General features: G+C 47.7%; 1 protein-coding gene across 3 annotated transcripts in view; it reads right to left on the bottom strand.

Annotated features, from left to right (window-relative positions):
• The window catches only part of Loxhd1 (lipoxygenase homology PLAT domains 1), a 153,128-nt gene that overhangs the window by 109,321 nt on the left and 27,537 nt on the right, over positions 1-16,270 (bottom strand). The window lies entirely within an intron of this gene.

The following is a 16,270-nucleotide window of genomic DNA, read 5'->3' as shown; positions in this document are numbered from 1 at the left end:
TTATGGGGCAAGAAAGAAGACACTCAACACTGGCTCCAAAAGGTCCTCACTAAGCTCTATGTAATACTTCAGTCATAGGTAAGAGAGACTTTTTTGTTTTCATCTAACGAAGTCCCAAGGGCCACCCTAAACAACACTCACCATCATATCACCCCTACCCAGTATTGAGGACTGAGGCAATTCTGTCTTCCATTTTCCTTCCTATGTGGTGATGTGGGATTCCCCTCTGTATGCTGTGAATACCATTGGTGAATAAAGAAACTGCCTTGGCCTGTTGATAGGGCAGAGTAGAGCTAGGCAGGGAAAACTGAGCTGAGTGCTGGGAGAAAGAAGGCAGAGTCAGAGAGAAGCCATGAGCTGGACAGAACTTTAGCCAGTAAGCCTCGTAGTGATACACAAATTAATAAAAAATGGGTTAAATTAAGATGTAAGAGCTAGCCAGTAAGAAACTAGAGCTCATGGGCCAAACAGTATTGCAAATAATATGGTTTCTGTGTGATTATTTCGGGCCTAAGCAGCTGGGAGCTAACTAGCGGCCTCCTACAACAATGTGGTTTTCTAGTTTGCATGTACAAGGAATCCTTCCTATCAGATATGTCAAGCCCAATTCACTAAACTGATTAAAAACTAGTTATTCTAGGCAAGGTCCTTTGACTCCCTTCCTCCCTAGACCCTCCCTGCCCTCCTACTCCAGGCTCCAAAGGGGTCTGCCCTCTGTCTCCTCCGACTCTGCTGGCATCTGTGTGATGACGTTGAGTTTTGCGACTGACTGCCTCGCCCTGTCTGCTGTTGCCTGAAAGTCAGTCTTTCATCTCCTCTGACACTTAGAAAAGGGATATATTTAAGACTTCTGTCCTCCTTTCCTCCTTTCTTCTCTCCCTTCCTCATCCCCTAGTGCACTGCTGGCCTAGGGGTAATGTGTTGGAATGCAAACCGAATTCAGTTTCCTAAAACTTGAAGTCCCACAGAAGTCGTTGATTGAATCCACAACCTGTTACTTTTCTATGGCTGTGACTAAACCCATGACCAAGGCAGCTTACAGAAGGAGAACTTACGTAGGCTTATGGTTCTGGAGGGGTAAGTGTCCATCAAGTCAGGGAAGCATGGCAGCAAGTGGCAGAAACAGCTGAGAATTCACATCTCAAACCACAAGCAGGCAGCAGAGAGAGCAACCTCAAAATGACACAGATCTTTAAATTCTCAAAGCCTGCCTTCGGTGACGTAACTCATAACTCCAACAAATCCACACACTCTAAGCATCCCCAGAGAGCTCCACCAACTGGGGGCAAAGTATTCAAGTGCCTGAGTCTATGGGGGCATCTCATTCAAACCACCATGCGACCTTTTCCAGCACCACTTAAGGGGTCCGTGCACACAGAGGCAAGAAAGACCCCTCTTAGTGGTGGTAAAATGTCAGGCCACTGCAGCTGGTGGTGCCAAGGTGGCATTCCAGGGAGCCTCTGTAGGCTGTTTCCAAGCACCTGGCAGTAAGGAGAAGCAGTGGAATTTTACAGGGACCCAGGCATTGTGGAGCAGGGGTAAGAGAGGTAAGGAAACATCTCTAGTGGGTATGTTCTGAATTATTCCAGAACACAGATTTGACATCACCGGGCTGGGTTATAATGAGGGCAATTTTAACTCTTAAAGATTTCTGAATAGAAATAAAATAGCCACGAAGTAATGGGGTGCCCTTTGGGTGAGTCCCCCATCCCTAGAGATACCTAAGCAATTACTATGGACCACACAGTCTGTCAGAGACACTGTAGCAGGAATGCCACTGGTGAAAGATTCTGGGGAAGCCAGGCCTCCCTGGCACTGATGGGGGAGGGAAGCTGAGAGATCAAGGGAACCATAGGAAAATCTTGTTGAGAAATACCTGGTAGGACATGTTTTAGAAGTAGTAGACCATCTGATCTCTATTGCAATGACGTGGCAGACACAAGGAAAGCCTGGGATGCAGGAGCCGAAAGAGAGCTTCAGAAACACTGTGCCCAAGCCCGGAGAGACTAGATACCAAGCCAGAATGAAGCTAGCAGAAGCAGGCCAGGGCCAGGGCTCAAGAGTCCAGGGATCAGGAAATTAGGCAGACACTGTGGGAGGAAGGGGTGGACTCTCTTGTGGCCTCTAGAGCTATGTCAAGAAGGGGTAAAGAATCTCTAGGTGGTTTCCTGGGTGATGTTAGCTGACTGCTAATCAAATTACCCCAAGGAAAGGATGAGAGCAGCCATGGGGATAAAAGGGTTCACCTTACTATGACATAATTTTCAAAGTCCCCATATGTGGGTGATGACAATTATTAGGAGCTTGTCACCTCCCCCTTTTACATATTACCTCTTCCTCAGAACTCGCTGAGAACTCCAGGTTGCCAGCTTCCAAAACAAGGCCCAAGGGCACAGTGCCCCCAGTGCAACCCTAACTGGTTACTCGGTATGATAGTGATAAAGCAAGTCTAAGCAAAAGCAAACAGGGCAGTGCACGGAGCCTTTCTCCACAGGCAGAGGTGACCACACGTGACGTTACATGTGAATATGAAGTGTCCCCTACTGGTTCATATTCTGGATACTTGGCCCCAGCTGGTAGAGCTGTTTGGGGAGGTTATGTATGAAACCTTGGGAACACGTGGCCCCTAGGTTGCAGATGTGCTTTCTGGGGACAGGCCTTCAGAGCAATAAGTATCTGCTTCTGGTTCTAACCCAAGCCCTCTGCTTTCCAGTCAGCCGCTGTGTGAGGAGCTTCTAGCGCATTGAACCGCTCCTCAATGCCCTCTCCACCATGATGGGCTGAAAGCCCCTGTCGCCGGAGCCAGTAAGCCCTTCTTTTCTTAAGTTATTTTTGTATGTAGAACTCGCCGTAAGATGGGCTTGTTGGTAAGATGACAAAATGTCCCCAGCTTTGGATGTGGGACCGCATTTTGAGGCTGGCAACCTGGCAACCTTAAGCCACCCAGAAGGAAGAGGCAATGTGCAGAAGGCTTAGGGAGACCCTTCCCAAAGGCCAGCAGGAGGTGGCAAAGCAGGGAGACAGATGCTATGAAGAAAGGGCTGAGAGAGGATTCCCAGGGCAAAGGTCACATCTCATCCACGACGGCAACGGTGACCCGCTTTCTTGGGCGAGTGACACTAAGCATTCCTGCAGACCTTTCTTTGCAGGAAGGACAAAGCTCTTGCACAGCTTTGAAGTCGGTCATGTGATACAGGTATGGCAGGCACAGTTGCTATTGTCATTTATAGACAAGGAAACCAGAGCTTCAGAGGGTGGGGTGACCCACGCAGGACGCTCAGCTGTGAACCATGCATCTCTTGCTTTTGGACTCAAGGTTCTTCCCAAGACACACAGAGGCTTCCCCTGCCTTATGTGAGGTCAGTCGGCTTCTCTAGAAAGTGCCCGTTTGGATGTATTTTAGGCGTTTGTAGGTCATTTCATCTCTGATATAATGACTCGACCCTGGCACAAACTCAACCATATGCATTAGACCAGAGGTAGGGGAGGAGAGATGGCCGTAAAAGAACCTGAAGAACTTTCTGGATGACGGAAACAGTTTGCAGGTGGTAGTGGTTATGCAGCTATATACCTTTCCCTCGAACTGCACTAAGTTGTCAGGTGTACACTGTACCTCAATGAAGCCCTTTACAAGTTAAGCAGCTATAGACCATACTACATGAACAAAACGGGCACAACAGTGTCCCAGTAAAGGGTTTTTTTTTTTTTTGGATACTTCATTGGAATCTCAGAATTTTGTGCAGCATGAGTATTGTTCTTCCTTTGGCTTCATTCATTTATACATGCGTCAATCATTCTTTGCCCACACAAAACAGATGACAGCTAAGTTTGGCTTTCTCCCCCTTCCCTTTTGAGACATGTTTCCTCTGTATAAACAACCCCAGCTGTCCTGGTCCTCACTTTGTAGACCAGGCTGGCCTCAAACTCACAGAGATCCACCTGCCTCTGCCTCCCAAGTGCTGGGATTGAACGCGTGCGCCACCCACCCTCAACTGTTCCCTGGTCTCTATGTGTGTGTTCGGGTACTCCAGTCCTCAGATGAGAGTGAATATGTCCAGCCACAAAGTGAGCTGTGCCTGCTGGGTAACAGGCATTTTAATGGATGGCTGAGAAGCCCAGGGTTATGGAGACTGGGAAGTCCCTTCTCTGCATGGGAGGAGCACGGCCCTGGGTTGGTGATAGTCTGGAGCCAGCTCTCCCTGTTCACCACGCAGGATGCAGTGGAAGCTAAGCCTGGAAATACAGTATGAGATATAACGGCAGCACCAGTGCACCCCCACCTTACACACACCGCGCCTTTCATCCCTGGCCTGGCTCAGAGGCCAGGAAGAGCAGAGACAGAAAGAGTGGGGAAGGTCGAATTGGATAAGAAGAGTGACCAACGTGGAAAAAAAACCTGACTCTGCCCTTTTAGTAGGGTTACCATAAGCCCATCCAGGCAGGCACTTAGCGCAAGTAAGAATCCCTTCCTGAAGACACTCTGGCGCCATCTGTTGGACAATTGTATTGAGCACACAGACCGATATCTGATATGAAGTGTCTCCTTACAAAGTTGTGTGGTATTGAATGAGTACATCTTACTTAGCTCGCAACCCTACCACGAGGGCAACAGCCTCCCTTCGCTGAAGATCAGTGCAAGTTCCCAACACACAAGGAGCGATTCAGAGCCGGCCTGGAGATAACGCATAGCGCCCTCCAAAACCAAGTAAATGCGGCCCAAACTGTGCTGTGGAGCTCTAGTCGGCTTAAAGGACAAGTCATGGCCTCTTGTCCTGCTCAGTGGACACAAACACATGTCTGGCTTTGCAGTTTCCTCTTTGGAGGCAAAAGTACAATGGCTGCCACCATTCTAACAGGAAAGCTGTCCCTGAAGGCCAGCGGAAGCGCCTGCGTGGGCTTCCCGAAAAGGCAGAAGAATCTGGCAGGCCCTAGCTGCCTAAGCCTGGTGTGCCAGCCGCCCCCACAGCCTCCCCTGCGCTGTCTGGAACAGTCACAGCAGCGACACAACACATCTCCAGAGAGCACCCTGGCGGTGGGGGAGGCTCAGCGATGAGGAGTTGGCCCCCCAGATCTTGGTGCACATGTACGGGTGAGAAGTTGCTGGGCATGTCCCTGCTACATGTTGAATACATGCCTGTCTCTGGGAAGGGCTGTCCACACCAAGGCTGGAGCTGGGCACGTGAGCAGCTTTTTTTTTTTTTTTTTTTTTTTTTTTTGAAATAGCCACAGGTAAACTTTGTGTTCTCTTCTGTTCCCGGACCGCATGTACGTGGACCGCAGCCTCAGTCTTTGGGACTGTGACAGGGCTGGGGAAGCTGGTGGTGTCGCTTCACCCGACAGCCTGTAGCTCACACCAGCTGAGGTGCTAGAAGGGAGAAATCACAGGAGGTGCGGGGGAGGAGATGAGGAGATGAAAACGCAGGGGGAGAGATGGTGGGGTGCGTGGAGGGCTCCCTGGGAGGTAAGAATGTTCTCTCCCAGCCAGACAAGGCTGGCACTACTCCTTCCTGCTCAGGTCGGGGAGACCAGGTGGGCCACCGACCACTGGCCTGAGAATTCATCCCAGGGGCCCTTCTTCCTGGCTGTGAACCCGACTCTGCCCCTCCCGATTGTGCCAGTGTCTCTCATCTCCAGGAGGTCGGGCCATCTCCTCTCACCTCCTTGGCCTCCATACCCTGTGCAGCCTCTGATGGGCCTTTGGAACTCCTGGGTTCAGAGACCCCAGGGCTCTTCCTTGGCTTTGTTCCACAATGTGTTTTTTTATTCTATCACTCTCTCTTCCAGTCTGGCAAACAGGACTGGCGTTTTTTGTGTTTTTCTTTAAATGGTCTCTAGGTCGCTGCTATTGCAGACAGGCCCAAACAAGGCCCCTTCATACTGAGGACGTTTGCTAGGCCAGTCACAATGTTACCTCAGCCCTCACAGCATTGAACCCTGCTGCAGCTTGTATGTGGAATGTGCCCCCCCCCCCAGGAACTCTGGGATTTTAACAGTTGGGCCCCAGCTGTTTCGAGGGGTGGTGGATCCTTTTGGACAGGGCGCCTACCTAGCAGACCCTGGCTGGAATATGTAAGGCTGTAGCAGCAGGGCTGGACCGTTGTAACTTGGCTTCGGTTCTGACCTGAGCCACCTCTGTTCCCTGGGCAGTGCCATACGAGAAGCAGACGCTTCAACCTCCAAAAGCCATGGGGCTGCCCACAGCCATGCCTTCCCCACCGTGAGGGACTGTATCCTTTCAAACTATGAGCCTAAATCAATCCTTCCTTCCTTAAGTAGCTTTTGCCAAGTGTTCTGTCACAGCCTGAGACTGTAAATCTGCAGACCAGACAGCGACTTGCCACCCTCTGATGGGGAGAAAGGAGGTTAAGAAACTGAACCTGGTTCATACCTGAGAAATGGCAAGGCCTAAACTGGATCTCAAGAGATCTGAACCAGAAGGCTTCCATATATACCAGCTCACATGCCAAGCTCTTTCAGAAGTACCGGCTCTGGAGCCCACAGGGCGCCCACTCCTGAACTGCTGTCTGTGGTGCCCACTGGCACTTACAGCCTCAAACACAAGCTCTGGGTTTAACCTCACCGCAGCCTGGTTGACAATGCATTGTTATGTCACTTGGGAGCGGGAGAGGTGACTTAATGCAGTGTTTGCCTTGCGTGCAGAAGGGCCTGAGTTTGATCCCCAGAACCCCGTAAAAGAACTAGGCATGGTGGTATGCATTTGTAATTTAGGGCTCGAGAGGCAAAAATGGGTGGATCTCTGGGGTTCACCAGTCAGCTGGCCTAGCCTGGCTGTCAAGCACCAGGGCACTAAGAGACCCTTTGGTGTACACATGAACATGCATCCACATACACATGTGTGAGCACAGGCATTAACACACACACAGACACACACACAAATTAAATAAATGGATAAAACATTTGGTCTATAATAAATGTCTGTTGACCATCATCTGCCCCGTCATTACCTCTATAAATACACAGTGTATTTTCCCTGTGAGAAGCTGGCGTGGCAGAACACAGTGTAGAAGCTCCGGCTCCTCACTGCTCTCCCCTCCTCAGTCAGCTATCCAGCTCTGCAGAGCTTTCTCCACTTGTCCCTTGGTGGCCGCTTGTCCTTGTTCTCACATCTGCTGCTCTGAGCAAACTCTCTCCTCTCCCAGGAAGCACCACCCGGCCTGCCCCAGGCTTCTCTACATGGCTACTGTTTATCTTCCCAGACACCGCTCACCTCTGCCAGAGGAACTAGAACTTTGCTCAGCCTCTCTGGGAGTCAAGTGATTGGCATATCGTACATTCAGAAGTCTGAACACATGCAGACTGTGGGGCTAACTGTGGGATCCCTGCACATAATGGTTTACAGGAAAGAAATGGTTCTTTTCCGTGTGCCTACAAGCACAGAATTCTTAATAATGCTAAAATATCCAAAATAGGAGACTGATGGGTGAGCTGTGATGTTCTTCCACCCATGGGCTGCTATGCAGCTGTTTAAAATAAATGATTAGGAGATTAGGCAATGCTGGACTGTGATAAAAATATCGCCTATATCCTACGAACCTGAAACTTTTGCTGGATCCTACAGTCAAGTTAATAGTCCACCATGAGCTCTCTGAAGACTCTAAGGCTGCTGTCCTACTGTGCTCAGCCCTTTTGCATAACTTGCCTGTCAGAGAACAAGGTAACGAGCAACCTTACTGACCTTGGATTTCCCTTGCAATCAGCCTTTACAGACTAAGCAAAATGGTGGCTGTAATCTTAAATTATGGACTCTTCCGTGTCCCAGACTCAAGGGTAATGCATGTGTGTGAAAGTGTGTTATGGTAATCATGTACTGAAAACAGCCAATGTATGTTGAACATCTGTATAAAATGAATATGGATCATCAGTGTTGATGGGTATCACTTGATAGCATTGATTTGTTATGTGAGTCAGTCTTCGGCAGCTGGAGTCAATGACACAATCCCTTGTAAGACACCATTAAAGATTTTGGTAAAGTATTCCTCAATCCTCCATGGGATGCATTCTTTACTATTCCATGGAGAGCAAAGCCCTTTGGTAGGGACAGACATACAGACACAGACACATAGGGACAGATAAAGCAGCATTTTGGCAAGTGTCTGACAGATTCAGATCCATACAAAAGGCAGATGGGGACAGCAGAAGACACAGGAAAAGCCAAATATCTCTATTTGAGATATTCATGTTTGAGCTTGCTCTTGGTTAGATGATATCAATGGGAATTGCTTTATTGATTTTTATACATAATGTGACACCAATGCATTATCAATAACTCTGAGTTTATTATTAATGTATTCAAAATGACTGCACCATGTGGCAGCATTAATGAAAATATGGCATGGTTACAAATCTAAATCAAAATTAATATATTATTTTGAATGCATTCATGAATCAAAATTTGGGGGGAAGAAGAACAGGAAGGACATTCACCAAGGGGTGACTCCACAGCAGTCTTACATAGGAGCTGGTTTCCATCAGCAGGCTTCCTCCTGGCTCCATGTTTACAAAGTGGTAACTCTGAGAAACATCACCTGTAAGTGGGGGTACTGATATACCTTCCTCATGGGTCATTATGAATATTAAATGTATGTTATGATAGATGCATAGATAGATAGATAGATAGATAGATAGATAGATAGATGATAAAGAGATTTGATAGATAGAAAGACAGACAGACAGACATTAGATAGGTAGGTGATAGTTTGTTAAGAATTATGCCTGTAATGAGTAAGTACCAAACAAAAATTGCATGCTACCATCTTCAAGTGATAGGATTATGAATTTTTCTGTTATTTTTTGCATATATCTCAATACTTTGAGGCCATGTTTTTCCTATCCCTGGAACGAAAGAATAAAGTCACCTACAGTCAATACCGAAGGAAGCCTCAGTCTCTGGTTTGAAAGAAGCCCCGAGAACCTTTGCCAATTTCCTGTGCCGTTGTGTTGCCTTTGGCACTAAAGAGCTCCAGGAGGCTGGAGGGAAGACTGAGGAGTAGACAGGGGAATAAGGAGAGGTCAAGAAATAGGCACCTTTCTGAGACTCCCACTGCTCACTCCAAACCACACTGGAATCCAGGGGAGGGCTACCAGAATCCACTGGTGCTGGACTGGACACCCACAGGGGGTTAGGACCAATGCAGGGTCTGACCAAAAGTTTCTACTTTCTTGGGTACAAAACGTAGAACAGAAAATATTCTATTTCTATAAATGAAGGCGTTATTTTCAAAGTACCCATTTAAGAATCAAAATAACGAAGTTTGGAGAAAATCTATGATTCCATGCCTTCTCCAAAGGTTCTGGCCACTCAGATGAAGGAGCCTGTGACTGGCTGTGGTCCTGGCAAGAGCGGAAGCCTCCGTGATGCTGGGGCTGGGGAGTGTGGGTGGGACACAGCCAACAGAGCCCATTGTTTTCCCATGGGCTCTCACACTATTGCAGACCTAGCAAGCCACCCCCTCCGCAAAATTCAGCCTGAGCTTCAGCTTCTCCTTGAATCTCTCCTGATTGCTCTTGAACTATGCTCCATTAGCCTAAACCATCCCCACTTGGGCATATTCGTTCTCTTCTCTGCCCTATGGTTATTGACTCTGCCTTCTGAAGCCTCTAAGCTGGTAGAGAAAGAGCTGCACACATCCACCGTGAGCACAGGATTTGATGCATGGAAATAGCAAAACAGTTCATTCATCGAGCGGCTGAATGAATATGCTTCAGAGCAATGTGAGCCAGATGAGCCCAGGGCTCCCGCTCTGCCCCACAGTCAGGCTGTGCCACCAACAGCGGGCTGCTTGGCTCCCCTGGGTTTCCATTTTCTCTTCTGTAAAGTGGAGGAGGAGGAGATAAAATCCCTTTTAGTCCTAAAATTCTCTTTTATGCCTCACCAGATTCTCATTGTGAGTGGTTCTCTCTTCCCACTCTTTCCGGAGATGATCTTCTGCAGCGCTAGGTGGGAGCAGATGGGGTAGGCGGGAAGCTGGGGTGAAGTCAGAGGAGGTGAATGCTTCAAGCCTGGCCCCAGCTCTCCCAGCCAGGCCCTTTCCCTGTACCACTGTACAGGACTGGAGCCCCCTCCACAGGGCTAAAAGGAGTGATGATCCACCCTCAGGCTCATCCACAGCCAACAGAGCCCTGGCAAAGACTGAATCTAGTTGATGGGGAAATGTCAGGGAGAGGAAGGAAAGCAGGGAACGGAGGCTTTCCCTGCAGGCTCCAGATGTTGTGGAGGCTGAGAACCCATCCACAGTTGTCGCTTTAGTCCTCTTGGGTCCTAGAGAGACAGTCCTCACTCCTGTCTCACTCTCTCCCCCTTCCCTTTCTTCCTTTATTATTTATTTCCTTGGGTGGGGGTGTGTTGTTTGGTTTTGGTTTTGGTTTTTTGAAACAGGGTTTCCCAGTAGCTATAGAGTCAGTCCTGGAACTCACTCTGTAGACCAGGCTGGCCTTGAACTCACAGAGATCCACCTGCTTCTGTCTCCCGAGTGCTGCGGTTAAAGGCATGAGCCACTACCACCTGGCTGATAGTCCTTTTAAACTCTGAGATGCCAGAAGCTGCAGGCTGTATCTCAATCACAAGAAGAACCAGGGCAGTTCAGAATGTAGGAGAAGGGAGGAAACACCTGGGCTGCTGCTACCACATCCGGGCTTCACACTCAGGTCCTCAGATGATCTTAGAAGAGAGAAACTACTGCCCCTGTATTAGTGATGTTCGAATCCTTGTGATCACAGTCTAACAGAAATGGTGTGAAGCAAGAAGGGCTTATCCAGACTCACTGTTTCAGCGGGTTCTTAGAGTCCCACCATGGCAGGGAGGGCACAGAGCACAACTGAGAACGTGGAGGTAGGTCCTCGTGATGGATCTGTTATTGCCATCAGTCAGCATCGATCACTGTCATTTGGCACAGGTGTTGGTGCCACACAGTCCTCTGGAAGGTCTTATCCAGAGCTTGCACAAGCCCTTCCTGTGCTAACCACAACCCCTGCTTGTTTTGTCCTCTCCTCAGATACACGGGGCGGTGGGCACCATGCCTGCCATGGTCTTAATGAGACTTTGTGCATCTCTGTAACTCAGTGCAATCACGGTTCAGTGCAACACAGGCCGGAACCTGACGAAGTGTCCGAGAGAAATGGCGGGGGTGCTGAGAATAAATACAGTCCATTTCTACCTGCCCCGAGGGTCTGGACCACCTCTAGACTGGCCATGCTGTTTGGCATAGCAAAACGTAGACTGGCAGTTCCGATAAAAATACCATCTTCCCTTCCACCTATGAGGAAGGCCCTGCACTTCTTGAGAGAGCTCTTTTCTCTCACAAGCGTCCTCTGGTCTCTGTGAAGTACGTAGCAAGACTGGCAGCAACCGTCCCTACTCTTAATCCATTAAAGAAGACAAATGGTTTGTTCCTAACAGAGCCCAGGAAACAGGTGCCAGCTAGGAACCAGGGGAGGGGCAAACCTGGGTCCCCTGGATACAGGGGCTTCCTCCCTCCCTTTGTGACAGGGTCCAAGTGTCATACGTCTGTAAGCTGTTAAACATGGGTTCTGACAATGTGGGCAGGGAATGGTCCCCCAGCCTGGACAGACTGTGACACTGGGTCTCAGAGGCCTGCCCCATGCCCAGATGGCAAACTTCCCCAAAGTGAGGTGGCATAGGATCCGTACCAGTTTCAGCCATAATCATCTCTGCTTTTCAAGACGGATGACCTTGTGAGTTGGACCTAGACTGTGGCCGGAAGCTAGAAGTAGCAACAGGTTGGGAGTGAGAAATCCAGGCAATGGTTGACCTACGCAGGTCTTGCTCATACTGCCAGACTACACAGACCCCCTAGGGCAGACTCTATTAGGCCCAATGCCAGGGCACCCAGAGATCTCATTATCTTGTCAAACCTTATCCATCTCAGATGCTTCTACATTGCATCCTTCCGCATTGCCCTACACCCCACCTCTGCCTCAGGAATGTGTCCTGAGTATCCTTGGGTCAGTGAGAGCCTGTCAGTCCTGCAGTCTCAGCCTGGATAACTCTGCATGTCGGCCCTATGCCCAGAAATGTCACAACAAAAGTGGCAATGTTACAGTAAAAGAAATCAGGGAGGTAGAAACCGGGGCCAGTCAAGAAAGACAGGACGAGAGAAAGCCAGCATGACATGGGGCCCCAGGGGACATCCAGAATGGCTTCCTGTAAGACAAGGAAGTGGAAATGTAGGTAGCACAAGTGACTTGCCCAAAGTCACACAGTGGCTGAAAACGTGATCTCACACCCAAGAGCTCTGCTTCCCGGGAGAGAGCTCTTGGCACCTGCCTGTTGCTGCCTTCATAGGTGGAACGTCACACATATCCCTTCCCCCACATACAAAAACCGATTGCCAACCGATGTTCATACCAGCCCTTAGGAATCAATCGATGTGGCAGATGGCGGGGTGGGGGAAGGAAGACACCCCAGTGTTACTCTGGGAGTGGCACAAGCTGAGAGAGAGAGAGAGAGAGAGAGAGAGAGAGAGAGAGAGAGAGAGAGAGAGAGAGAGAGAGAGATTAATTTGCTCATTAGAGTCAAAGAGGCAAACAGCCATCCCTGCAGTGTGGTGTTTCTTAGCTATTTATCCATCTCAAAACACCTGGGAGTTGCATCCCACGCTGTCAGCCAGACAGATTTGCTTTGGCAGCTACTAAGGAGGATGCTGTCTCAGAGAGCAGGAGACTGAACTTGGCTTTGGGCCCAGGGCTTCCATAGGTGTGGAGACAGCGCCATGGCTGCTCTGTCCCTCTGATTCCAGGTTGTATTCCAGACAAGACACTAGAAACCTTCCAGGAAGAGTCGGGCACACATGATAATGGAAGGGATGCCAAGAGGCAGATGGACGGACAGAAAATTCACAGTGCTTTCGAAGCCGTTGCATAGCTGAGCCTGTGTTCCTAGGGATGACAAATGCTAATGTGCCGGAGGGGTGGCTGCCAGCCTTCCATAAATTCCAGAAGATGCCAGGTCCCCTGATACCCTCTCTAAGTGGAAGACAATCAGGGATATGGCTGCCAAGTCCCTGTGCATGCTCCACGTGTGCCTGCATTGCCTAATTGTGCATGCCGCCTGCTGGACCATCACATTGCAATGCTGGGGAAGCCAGCCAGTGAAGGGACCCCACTGCTCCTGGTTCCTGTGGGGATGTGCTAGGACGACCCAGAATGCTTCTCCAGTGGCCTGAAGTCCTGGGCAGGAGTTGAAAACTTGGGGTGCAGCAGATGCTCATTTTTCAAGGTGAACAGAGGCCGTGGACTGCCTCAACCCGGTGTAATTTATTGTTAAAAACATTTAATGAGCCCGTATCCGGCTGCCCTCCAGGCAGGTCTGAGGATTCTGGCAAGGGAGTTCCGCCTCCTTCAGATTGTGCTGCAAGGTTCGCTGTGTGATACTCCACCCCACCCTACCCCCACCCTTGCCATTTTGTCCCTGCGGTGTCCCTTGGCTATCAGGAATCCCTGATTCAGTGCTGTGGAGTTCCATCTGGACGGGTGTGTGCTATCCTGGGGCGACCTGCCCTGGAAGAGAGCACATCCCCCCTCCCCCAGTCCCTGCCTCTCCCAAGCTTTCCCTAATGCAAGGCCACCCACCCAGAGGTGAGAGAGGCTGCCCTCCAGGCAGTTCTGAGGATTCCGGCAAGGGAGCGCTGGCTCCTTCAGATTGTGCTGCAAGGAATAGCTCCTGCTCTACACTGAGGAGATCCAACTAGATTCAGTCACAGCAAAGATTGATCTAAAACACTAAGTCCCTCCTGGCTCCATTTGAAGGAAGAGATGGGCAGACGCCAATGCAAGAACTCCTCCAACAACATGAAAGGCAACATGACATCACCAGAATCCAGACATCCCGAAACAACAAGAATTGAACACCCTACTCCAGAAGAAATAGAAGAAATCGACCTTAAACAGTACTTTATGAAAATAATAGAGGACCTTAAACAGGAGGTAAAAACTGCCATAAAGAAATGGAGATGACAAACAAAAAGGTAGACGAAATAAATAAATCTCTCAAAGATACCCAAAAAAACAAGAAAAACAAGAAAAAGCAATCAAACAGCTAAGGGAAACAGTACAAGACCTGATAAATGAAATGGAGGTAATGAAGAAAACACAATCCGAGGGAAGACTGGAAATGGAAATTCTGAGTAAACGAACAGAAACTACAGAGACAAGTATTACCAACAGAATACAAGAGATGGAAGAAAGAATCTCGGACTCTGAAGATACTATAGAGGAAATAAACTCACAGATTAAAGAACAAAACAAATCCAACAAATTCTTAACACAAAACATCCAGGAAATCTGGGACACCATGAAAAGACCAAACCTAAGAATAATTGGTGTAGAAGAAGGAGAATTACAACTCAAAGGCCCAGAAAATATATTCAACAAAATTATAGAAGAAAATTTCCCCAACCTAAAGAAGGATATTCCTATGAAGGTACAAGAAGCCTACAGAACACCAAATAGACTGGATCAAAATAAAGCATCCCTGCGCCATATAATAATCAAAACACAAAACATACAGAATAAAGAACTGATATTAAGAGCTGCAAAGGAAAAAGGTCAAGTAACATATAAAGGGAAACCAATCAGAATTACACCTGACTTCTCACTGGAAACCATGATAGCCAGAAGGTCTTGGAGAGATGTGCTACAGATACTAAGGGAACATGGATGCAAGCCCAGACTACTATACCCAGCAAAGCTTGCATTCACCATCGATGGTGAAAACAAGATATTCCAGGACAAAAACAGATTTAAACAATACGTAGCCACAAATCCAGCCTTGCAGAAAGTAATAGAAGGAAAATCACAAACCAAGGAGTTCAACAATGCCCACAATAACTCAGACATCTAGCGACCCTTCACCAGCACAACTAGAAGAAGGAAAACACACAAACTCTATTACAAAAAAAAATGTCCGGAGTCAACAACCACTGGTCATTAATATCACTTAATATCAATGGACTCAATTCACCTATAAAAAGGCACAGGCTAAGAGACTGGATGCAAAGACAGGATCCAACATTCTTCTGTTTACAAGAAACACACCTCAACCACAAAGACAGACACCTACTCAGAGTAAAGGGTTTGGAAAAGGTTTATCAAGCAAATGGCCCTAAGAAACAAGCGGGTGTGGCCATATTAATTTCTAACAAAGTTGACTTCAAACTAAAATTAATCAGAAGAGATGGAAAGGGTCATTTTATACTCATAACAGGAAAAATCCTTCAGAATGAAGTCTCAATCCTGAATATCTATGCCCCTAATATAAAAGCACCCACTTATGTAAAAGAAACATTACTAGAACTCAAGGCAGCCATCAAACCACACACATTAATAGTAGGAGACTTCAACACTCCTCTCTCACCAATGGACAGGTCACTCAGACAGAAACCTAACAGAGAATTAAAAGACTTAATGGAGGTAATAAACCAAATGGACTTCACAGACATCTATAGAACATTCCACCCAAATAGGAAAGAATATACCTTCTTCTCTGCGGCTCATGGAACCTTTTCAAAAATTGACCACATACTCGGTAACAAAGCAAACTTCCACAGTTACAAAAAAACATTAGTAACCACCTGTGTCCTGTCAGATCACCATGGATTAAAATTAGAATTTAACAACAATGTTACCCCCAGAAAGCCCACAAACTCATGGAAACTGAACAGTCAACTACTGAACCACACCTGGGTCAAGGAAGAAATAAAGAAAGAAATTAAAGTCTTTCTTGAATTTAATGAAAACAAAGACACAACATACTCAAACCTATGGGACACAATGAAGGCAGTGCTAAGAGGAAAGTTCATAGCACTAAGTGCCCACTTAAAGAAAACGGAGAAAGCACTCATTGGAGACTTACCAGCACACCTGAAAGCTCTAGAAAAAAAAAGAAGCAGATTCACCTAGGAGGAGTAGGAGACTGGAAATAATCAAACTGAGGGCAGAAATCAACAAAATAGAAACACAGAAAACAATCCAAAGAATCAATGAAACAAAAAGCTGGTTCTTGGAGAAAATCAACAAGATTGACAAACCCCTAGCCAAACTAATCAAACGGCAGAGAGAGAACACGCAAATTAATAAGATCAGAAATCAGGGGGAAATAACCACAGACACAGAGGAAATTCAGAGAATCATTAGATCTTACTACAAAAGCCTGTATGCCACAAAATTGGAAAATGTAAAAGAAATGGACATTTTTTTAGATAAGTACCATATACCAAAGTTAAACCAGGACCAG

This window comes from Arvicola amphibius, chromosome 5, assembly GCF_903992535.2.
Source record: "Arvicola amphibius chromosome 5, mArvAmp1.2, whole genome shotgun sequence".
NCBI lineage: Eukaryota > Metazoa > Chordata > Mammalia > Rodentia > Cricetidae > Arvicola > Arvicola amphibius.
Note: the sequence above shows the minus strand (reverse complement) of the source record. Positions and strands in the feature narration are given on the sequence as shown.